Here is a 10,164-nt window from a genome sequence, read left to right as displayed (position 1 = left end):
AATTCCCTTATTCCAGTGCCGTTTCCCACTGCAAAACAAGGGAAAGTTGACAGCTATGCTACTCTCCCCTTGCAACTTCCCTGCGACAGGGTTTTCAGTGCTGTGAATTTTGGCCGAAGGACTCTCTCTGTTAGAACTGTTTCGTTCTGCGGTTGCTTTATGATATTTTAATATTTTAAGGGAATGTTATTGGGTGGCGAAAACAAACGCAGGGAAGAAAATTGAGAGAACCAATAATGGCAGCTTATTTGCAAGGGCAAACACATGCAATCTTCTTTGCTGGGAACTCCCTTCCACACTCTGAGTTGCTCTCCGACTCCAAAATTGGCTTTTCTGTTAGGGCCGGAGCATTTGCATGCACGGCTAGCTATGTCTGGTGTTCGCACTGGCTTGAGAGCAATAACCGGGGGGGAGCTCATTACAGCTGCTGGATTGCAGGCAAGTCCTCTAAGCCTCACTTTATCATCTCTCCCCACCAGGCTCTTTCAGCCATCCGATTTCAGAGTCTTCCTGACCCTTCTGCAAAGAGCTGTGTAAGTGAACTTGTTCCATCTTGGTAATAGGAGCTGAGGCTGAGAAACCATTTTCATGCTAATAGAAAACGCTGAAGAGAAAAAGCCAGCACAATCTCCCTTAAGGTCACTTTCACCTCTCAGGTTCTCTCCTGAGCGTTTTTTTTTTAAATATATTTTTTAAAGGCAGGAGAGCATGCACATTCCAGTTTGTGCCTGAGCAGACTGAGGCTTGGAAGGTGTGTGTGTGTGTTGTAGGAATCCTGCAGGGCCAACTCACTAGAGTAAAAAAACAAACAAGCCCCAAACCTTGTCTCTTGTGCCTTTCACAATACAGTGGACGCTCGGGTTGTGAACGTGATACGTGCGGGAGGCACGTTCGCAACCCGCAGTGCCGCTTCTGCGCACGGTTTAGCGTTTCTGTGCATGTGAGAGCTCCGAAACCCAGAAGTAACCTGTTCCAGTACTTCCGGGTTCGGCGCGAGCGCAACCTGAAAAAATGTAACGCGCAGCATTCGCAACATGAGGTATGACTGTAGTTCTGTGCACAAAAATCAGCTGCTGATGCTCTTTCACCACCTAGAATCATAGAATTGTAGAGTTGGAAGGGACCCTGAGGGTCATCCAGTCCAACCCCCTGCAATGCAGGAATCTCAAGTAGATCCTGCAGGACAGATGCCCCCCCCCCCAATCCTCTGCATGAAAACCTCCAAAGAAGGAGAGTCCACAACCTCCTGAAAGAAGAAGAAGAAGAGTTTGGATTTGATATCCCGCTTTATCACTACCTGAAGGAGTCTCAAAGCGGCTAACATTCTCCTTTCCCTTCCTCCCCCACAACAAACACTCTGTGAGGTGAGTGGGGCTGAGAGACTTCAGAGAAGTCTGAGTAGCCCAAGGTCACCCAGCAGCTGCATGTGGAGGAGTGGAGACGCGAACCCGGTTCACCAGATTACGAGTCTACCGCTCTTAACCACTACACCACACTGGCTCTCTGTCCCACAGTCTGTCCCACTGTCAAAAAAGCTCTTGCTGTCAGAAAGTTATTCCTGATGTTTAGTCAGAATGTCCTCTCCTGTAACTCAAATCCATTGGTTCAAGTACTAGCCTTCAGAGCAGAAGAAACAAGCTTGCTCTACCCACATTCTATCATGGAATGTGATATTTAGATATATGAAGATGGCTATCATGTCTCCTGTCAGTCACCTCTTTAACAGGCTAAGCATGCCCAGCTCCCTCAACCGTACCTCATAAGACCTGGTTTCCAGATCTTAGATCATCTTGTCAGTGGCGAAGTAAGGTCAGGTGGTACCCAGTGAGGAAAATTTCTTGCCCCCCTCCCATTTTATTTTTTTTACTTTTGTCAGCAACAATGGTTTGACTTTATTTCATGGGGGGGCAAAGTTGTTGACCTTTTGGGGGCAGCCAAAGTTGTTGAGCTTTTTCGGGGGAGATACAGCTGAGAGAGAGCCGCCGGGGAGCTGAGGGAGAGCAACAGAGTCTCTCACAGACGTTGACTGCCGCACAGCATTTTGTCACACACACCCCACCTCGGAGGTAGCACTCGGGGCAGACCGCACCCACCTTGAGACGCCTCTGCATCTTGGTCGCCCTCCTCTGCACACGTTACAGCTTGTCAACATCCTTCTTAAATTGTGGTGCCCAGAATTGGACACAGTATTCCAGGTGACCAAGAACGGGTCTATTCACTTGGTTAAGACACTACACTTCTGTTGATGCAGCTTAGAATAGCATTAGCGTTGGTTTTTTTGCTGCCACATCACTGTTGACTCATATTAAGCTTGTGGCATACCTACTACATTGCACTGCTGATAAAGACACAGCTACAGAGGTCAGCTGGTAAGTTGGCACTCTGGTCAGGGGAAGTTGAGTTGAGTTTCCATTACATGGACAAGCCACTTTTTGTCAGTGGAATAGAGAAGGAGCAAATCATTTGGCCTCCACCTGACAATTCATCCAACTATCGTGTGCTGTTGATTTCTCTTCAATATTATTATGCTCGCATCTTTCATAAACTGAAATGTGTTCATCGGTCGTCTGCTGATGTCTTAAAAATAAATATTCCCTAATGGATTTTAGTCTGTCAAGCCCTGTTTGGTTGCCAACCTCTCGCCCACAGACTGTGGCAAATTAAGAACTTCATTTTACCACCTTCCTCCCACTTCTGCATTCAATAACCACCCAAAACAAAGAGAGCAGATGATGGGTTCCCCAAGGAATCTTTTTCTGCTGAATTTCTGTACGTCAAGAGGCTGTTAAAAGTACAACAGCTGGACCAATAAAAAGTTGTTAGCCTTTTGTTCTGTTCTGCGAGTCTCTCTTTAAAATTTCTCCTTTTTTTCGAACATTGGGAAATCCAAGAGAGCCAAAATTACAAAAAAACCCCACTCATTTAAAGGGTGGGGGGAGGTCTAGGATGACACCGAGATGGGGAGGACATCATGTGGACACCTCTACATTAATGCGGAGACAGGCAGTTGCAAAGCCACATTTTCCTCCGGTTTGGACAAGCCCACAGTCATAAATGGGGTTTTTAAATGTTTTCATTCCAAGGATACATGAGAGAAGCTAGTTTATCTTCATTTAGGGAAAAGCTCTACAAACAGCCAGAGCCAAGCACATATTTATTCTCAGCTGCCTCCCTCCAATCCTCCCCCCTCTCTTTTTTCATATTCTGTCAATAATATATGAGTATTCCTCTCGGCTGCTCCTTGCCCTGCACGTTCAATTTCATCACTGGCATTGCTGTGGGGGGGAAAGGAGGAAAATGACTCTGGCTTGCATATGCGGGTGTCCAAACGCAGAAAATAAAGGGGACTGGGGAGGTGGGAGAAAGGTTTGAGCAGGACAGTGAAATTGCAGCTTTGTGGTGTGTGTTTCTAATTGTTGAGTTAATAAACACAAAGCAAAAAGGAGAGTAATGACTCCAGGGCTGTGGGTGGCTAATGGCTGTTAAAGTCCAGCAGCACCTGGAGGCTAAGGCAGCTAAAACGTATCAGGAAATCTAAGAGAGAACACTTGGAGAGAGACCTTGTTGGCATCCAATAATGGAGTGCACCTTCGGGGTGAAGTCAAGCCGCTGGAGAATCACAGGGCGCCTGCTGTGGCTGCAAAGACTGACAACTCATAACTGCTGCCTCCAGCGTTGTTTTTGCTGTGCTAGCAGCGCCAAAGTGACCTCTCCGGGGTGCAAGCCTGGGCAGTGTGCATGGACATCCTTGGCTGCCCAGCCAACCAGACCCCCCTCTTGGCCTCGCTGAGCAGAGCAATACATTCATAGCACCAGCTGGGCTGCAGGAGTTGCTGGAAGGAGCAGTGCTGTCAAGTATCCCGTTTTCCCCGGGAATCTCCCTTATTTCAAGCAGTTTCCCGCTGCTCTCCCTTATTTTTTATTTCCCTTAAATTTCCCGTTTTTAATGGAAGCAGCTCCTCCCCTGCTGGCCAGGGACTGGGTGGGAAGACCTCGCCTACTTGGAGAGAAAAGCCTCAGCCCTCAAAGCAAGTGGGAGCCGTTTCCCGTGCTTACAGGGGGGTGTATTCCTCCCCCTGCATCAGCCCCTATCCATTGCCGCCGAGCCCCTCAGCCAGCCAATAGGGTTAGCTGGTGGGCGGAACCTGGCTGCCTTTGAGCAGCTGCTGCTTCCTGTCCTGTTTTGATGGGATCAGGCAAGAAGACGATGGGGCTCCATTGCGCGGAGCACATGGCTGCCCTCCTCTTTGCTCCGCTCCGAGCCCGAGCCCGCTTGGAGTTTACATTGCTGCTCCGCCCACTTTTGCTTCTGGCTCCGCCCACCACTGACATGTGACTGTCCCCAGGATAGGTGAGACTGCTGATCCTTTATTTTCAAATCCGAAACTTGACAGCTATGGGAAGGAGGCATACAAGGCGCCAATCTTAGGGACTTCACACCGGATTTGTGCTGAGTTATGTGAGCGGATGGTCTGATTCCCTATATGGCAGCTTCCTATTTAACACAAGAGGACTCCAAGGCGGAAACATGGCATTGTTGTAGTGTTAATTGGTCAGATTATAAACACAAAGCAAGGAGCAGAGTAATTACTCACCCATGGCTGCTCGTGTCTCCAGAAATAGCAGAGAGCTGTGAGACTGTCTCCTTTTCGGTGTTAAATTTGTGTGTCTAATGGCTGCCCTGTGCAAAGGCAACAACATTGGATGGGATATTGCTGTTCTCCTTGAGTCTTTTCTCCACAAAGTTCTTAAAAGACACAGCCTTTAAGCCAGAGGTGGAAGTGAACGAGTGTGGACAGGCATGTAGTACTGGTGCAAGTAGAATCAGAATTGTAAGAGTTGTAAGGGACCCCAAAGGTCATCCAGTCCAACCCCTTTCGATGGAGCAATCTCAACTAAAGCATCCATGACAGGTGGTCATCCATCTTCTGCTTCAAAGTCTCCAATGAGGAACTGTGTTGCCCTCCCATCGTCCCTGACCATTGGCTATGCTGACTAGGTCTGATGGCAGCTTTAGTTCAACGGGCATCAGGTGCAGCCTAATATATACTCACACCCATCCCACAGAAATAAGGATTTGTAGAGGGACAGTGTGCTTCCTGGGAAGTTACATATGTAGTCTAAGGCTCTCATCTAAAGCAGTATTGTAATACTTTTAACATCAGCTTCTGCAAAGTATGCAGTGAACTGTAGTTCCCCGAGAAGAGGGGTTCATTGTTTAACCACTCTGGGAACTGTAGTTTTGGGATTGGAATAGGGGGTCTCCTCATAGCACTCAGCATCTTTAACAAACTGCAGTTCCCATGATTACTTTGGTTAAGCCATGGCTGTTAAAGTGGCCTAATAGTGGTTTAAACGACAGTGCAGGTGAGTTGAAAGGTACCTCAGAGCTCATCTAGTCAATGCAACCCCTGAAAAATATACCTAATCTTATTCACACTCTTGTCAGCTTCCCTCAAAAATCCCTCAGATATTTTCCTCGGAGGTTTCACTCCTCCCCTCTACCACTTTAAATTTTACCTCAGGTAAAATTTAATCTGCAATTCACCTGGGTCACCCTCTCCTTCCTTCCTTCCTTCCTCTTCATTTATTTATCCAAATAATTTTTATTGATTTTCATGTAAATACAAGAACAACACATAACAACAGTAACTTGTCCAGTGGTACATTCTTATTAAGTTTCATATGCAGTACACAGTACACAAGCAATATGTTTATTTATGCATTGTCAATTCAAGTATCCTCTCCACAGAGATTCTTGTGTTGTGGGTGGAATAACAGTGTATTCTGTCTCATTTATAACAGAAAAGACTGGGAGCCAAGTCTCGCCCAAAGTGTCTATCTTTGAAGTGCCTATAATTACCCTTCTATGGCGAGTAAGGCGTTCCGAAAGAGCCATTTATTTATTTCTTGAGGATGTATTTATGTGCCTGTTACTTGTCTTACTTCACCTCAGCAAAAGAGAACAGCTTTGGGCAAACGAGAGGCATTGGTTCTCCTTGGTTCGTTAATGGGACGAATATTAATTTCACACTCGATGCAAGCCAGCTAATAAGCTTGGCAATAAAGGCTGCCGTGCTGAGAGAAGACACGTCGGCCGATCCAAGTTAGTGAGCTGGCTGATTCTGACTGCCAAAGGAAAACTGTTAACCAAAGGAACTTTCCCCTCTTGCTTATGAATCAGTTAGTGCCAAGATTACCCAGCGGAAAGAAGATGGCGGTCCATTACCACCTCCAAGCACCAGTCTCAACCACCTCTCCTGATTCAGAAGGAGCAGAGAAACAGATCTGGGTGTCATCAGAGTGTCAACGTCCCTCCAAATCTCCTGATGACAGCTCCCAGAGGCTTCATAAAGGTAAAGGGACCCCTGACCATTAGGTCCAGTTGTGTCCAACTCTGGGGTTGCGGCGCTCATCTCACGTTACTGGCCGAGGGAGCCACGTACAGCTTCCGTGTCATGTGGCCAGCATGACTAAGCCACTTCTGGCGAATCAGAGCAGCACACAGAAATGCCGTTTACCTTCCCGCCGTTTCCCTATTTATCTACTTGCACTTTGATGTGCTTTGGAACTGCTAGATTGGCAGGAGCTGGGACTGAGCAACGGAAACTCACCCCGTTGCCGACCTTCTGATCAGCAAGCCCTAGGCTCTGTGGTTTAACCCACAGCGCCACCCGCGTCCCATTAGAGGCTTCATACAGAAGTTAAATAGCATGGCTCAGCTTGCCCACTGTCCTATTCTCAGTGTTCAACCAGGGTCCTATGGGACGCCCAAGAGCAGGGCATGAGCTTAACATCACTCATGTTCCCTGACAGCTGGCATTAAGAGGCATATCTCCTGCAATACTGGAGTTAGAACACATCCCTCATGACTAATAGCCATGGATAGCCTTATCCTCTGTGAATTGGTTACTTTTAATCCCTTTTTAAAGCCGTCCGAATTGGCAGCCATTACTACATCTTGTAGTAGCAAAATCCCACAGTTTTTAACTATGTGCTGTGCGGAAAAAGTCTGCTGACTTTAGGGAAGTGCGCCCAAAACACCAAGCAACCGCCGTAAGCACTCAAGCTCCCCTGTCGCCCAGAATCCCAACCCCAATGCACAGCAGCCATCTTGCCACAGTACAGATCCCCAGGCTACCCCCCCCCCCATGGCTACCTAAGCTACTGATTCTGGGAATTCATGTTTGCAAGGGATGCTAGACTGGTAGCATCTGGTGGCACCTATCCCTGCCTGAGGCTAACCTGATTTTTAGCCATTTAGCAAAGGGAAGGGGAACTTCCCAAGTTGCCATGCTGCAGATGTTGCTGGACTCCAACACCCATCAGCCCAAGTCAACATGGCCAGTGGCCAGGCATGATGGGAGTTGGAGTCCAATATCAAAAAATATTATTTCTGAAGGCAGCCCTGCTTTGGGAAGTTTTTAATGTTTGGTGTTTTATTATGTTTTTATATTTTGCTGGAAGCTGCTCAGATGGGTGGGGTAGAAATTATTATTATTATTATTATTATTATTATTATTATTATTATTATTAAACACCTGGGAAGCCACAGGTTCCCCATCCCTGCTTTAGAGGCTAGAATAAGAGCTTTATTTTTAGTTACTTGTTGTGTTTATATCCCTCTTTTCCTGCAAGGAGCTCAAGAGTGGTACACATGGCACTCCCTCTCTCCATTTTATCCTCACAATAACCCTGTGAGGTAGGCTAGGCTGAGATGCAGTGGCTGGCCCAATGTGATCCAGGGATTTGCACCCTAGGCTCCTAGGTTCCAGTCCAGTACTCTAACCATTGCATCCCACCGGCTGTCTTTGAATTTGAGCCTGGAGGCAGTGATCTGCTGGAATGAGAAGCTGAAGCTTTATTGGGCGGTGGAGGTAATTATTGTCACCTGCTAATCACCGAAAATTAAGCTCGCTTGTTAAATGCAAGACTGCAGGGGCCCACTGAACAGCTGGCAACCTTAGTCACAATTGCTGGTGGGGAACAATTAGGTAGATCCAGGAGCTTTTTGTGCTAATGTTGTAGCCTCCGGAACTGAGCTGCAAAATGAAACTGTTGGGTATTCTCTCTGTGTGTGAGAGAATCATTTGTTCCAGAAACAGAGAAGTTTCAAGAAGCAGCAGAAGGAGGCTGAAATTGTTTTGTCTACGCAAGGACGTTTTCTGTGGGAACTGTTCTTTGGACATGCGCAGTGTGACGGGAAGTACTGATAACAATGGTTCTGTGTAACTTGTTGGGAGTCTCTTCCTCGTGCCTTGTGGTGAGGCTCTAGTTGGATTCTAAGCATGCCTAGACCACGGCAATGGTGAATTTCTGTATGAATTTGCTACCAATATGGTTAAAAAAAATGTTTAATTATTTTATTTGCTATATACATAATACATAAATCCATGCATACATACAATCCATAAAAGAATACAGTTATACAAATTACTGAAAAATTGGTAATAAGAAAAAAATACAAAAGTAAAATTAGAAAGTCAGAAGTAAAAAAAAAAAAAAACTCAAAGAAAAAGAAAAGAGAGAAAGATTGACTTCCTTCAACTTCCATGCGGTATATTATCATATCTTTGATTGTCTGTAATCATTATACACTTTATGGAGAGACAATTAGTTTACCTGTTGGAGGTTTTAGTCTAGACTAAGTCACCGCGACTCGACCTAACGGTCAAGGGTACCTTTACCTTTTAAGTCATAATCGTAATTTGGGAAAGCAGCCCTCTTCATATAATTCGTAAAGACATCCCATTCTCTCCTGATTTTTCCACTTGGTTGATTTCTTACTATTTCTGTTAACTTTGCCAGTTCAAGATATTCACTTAATTTTGATAACCATTCATTCTTTGTTGGAATTGTGTTGCTTTTCCAATATTTTGCAATTACTACCAATATGCTTTAATGTCTTCGAGTAAATCTTAACTGAATCTTTACAGTGCCCATGAGTGTTTATTGCCTACTGTGTGTACCTTCAACCCCGAAGACGCTTGCAAGGAAGGAGCTGCGTTGAGATGTAACTCTGCCGAGTATGGACACACGAGCAGTGAGAGTGATGCTGGACCCAATCCTTCTAAATCATCCCTCAGAGGTTGATGGATTGATCCAACAGAAACGAGGCTTTCCTGCTAATTGGGAGGATGGCTCTTTCAGTGCCCTCTGCACGTGGCCTTTGGGGATTTGAACGCCAGCATCCTCAGTTCAAGAGACATGAATAAGTTATGATCCGCCATCTAAGAAGTTTCCTTTTGAAAGGTTCGCTTTTGTGCTGCGCCCTTCCAGGCGCCGCTGTCAAGGTACAGAAGCAGGAGCGTCAAACCAGCAAAGCTAATTCCCCTCCAGGGTTAGGGATGCTCTGTCAATACGTGTAAAACTTCAAATCTAAAATTCTTTTGTTGCAGGTTAACTCGATTGGTTGATAACGGTGGCGGCGATGTTGCTTAAGAGGAATAGAATTAACTGTTGGAGGGAACTCTCTTCAAAATGTGTGGAGTGCTTTGTAGAGTTGCAATGTTTTAACTAATGCATTGGCTCAGTTAATTGGCTAAAAACCTTGTGAATGTTCACCTTTTTCCGCACCTGCCAAACAACCAGGAGGCAAATTTCTGTTCTTGAAAGTGTTTTTTGTTCTTGTTTTTTACAAGAGCCAACAGAAAACGTGCCACTATCTCAGAAGAGGCCTTCGCCCCCCCTTTCCTTACACAGAAAATAATTTTTAAAAACGAATTTCAATCCCAAGGATCACAGGATTCTCCCTCTCCTTACTTTGCCATCGCAACACCTGCGTGTGATATATCAGTACCGATACTCTTATTCTACGAAGGGCATGCAAACAGGGCTAATCTCTCAAGCAGCTCGTGTTCATCACTTGATGGCTTTCAACATCAAGTGATGAATGTCAGGAAACACCAGAAGTTCCACCTAACATTTCAGTGTCCTTTCCATGCAATTTACACATGGCTCACCAATACGAATGGCAGTGTCGCCAAATCACTGATATCCCGCGACTGGAGGTTTGGGGGGGGGGAGTGTTAGCTGAGCAAAGCCACCGTTTATGCCCAACATCTGTAATGTGGCTCTTAAACATTTACATCGCCCACCCCACCTGACATTTAAAAAGTCGCTTGAGTTTCACCTTAGAACGGTTCCCTGCGAAGGGGAGTCTTC

Source organism: Lacerta agilis, chromosome 11, assembly GCF_009819535.1.
Source record: "Lacerta agilis isolate rLacAgi1 chromosome 11, rLacAgi1.pri, whole genome shotgun sequence".
In the NCBI taxonomy this organism is placed as follows: domain Eukaryota; kingdom Metazoa; phylum Chordata; class Lepidosauria; order Squamata; family Lacertidae; genus Lacerta; species Lacerta agilis.
This window is presented reverse-complemented; position numbering follows the sequence as displayed.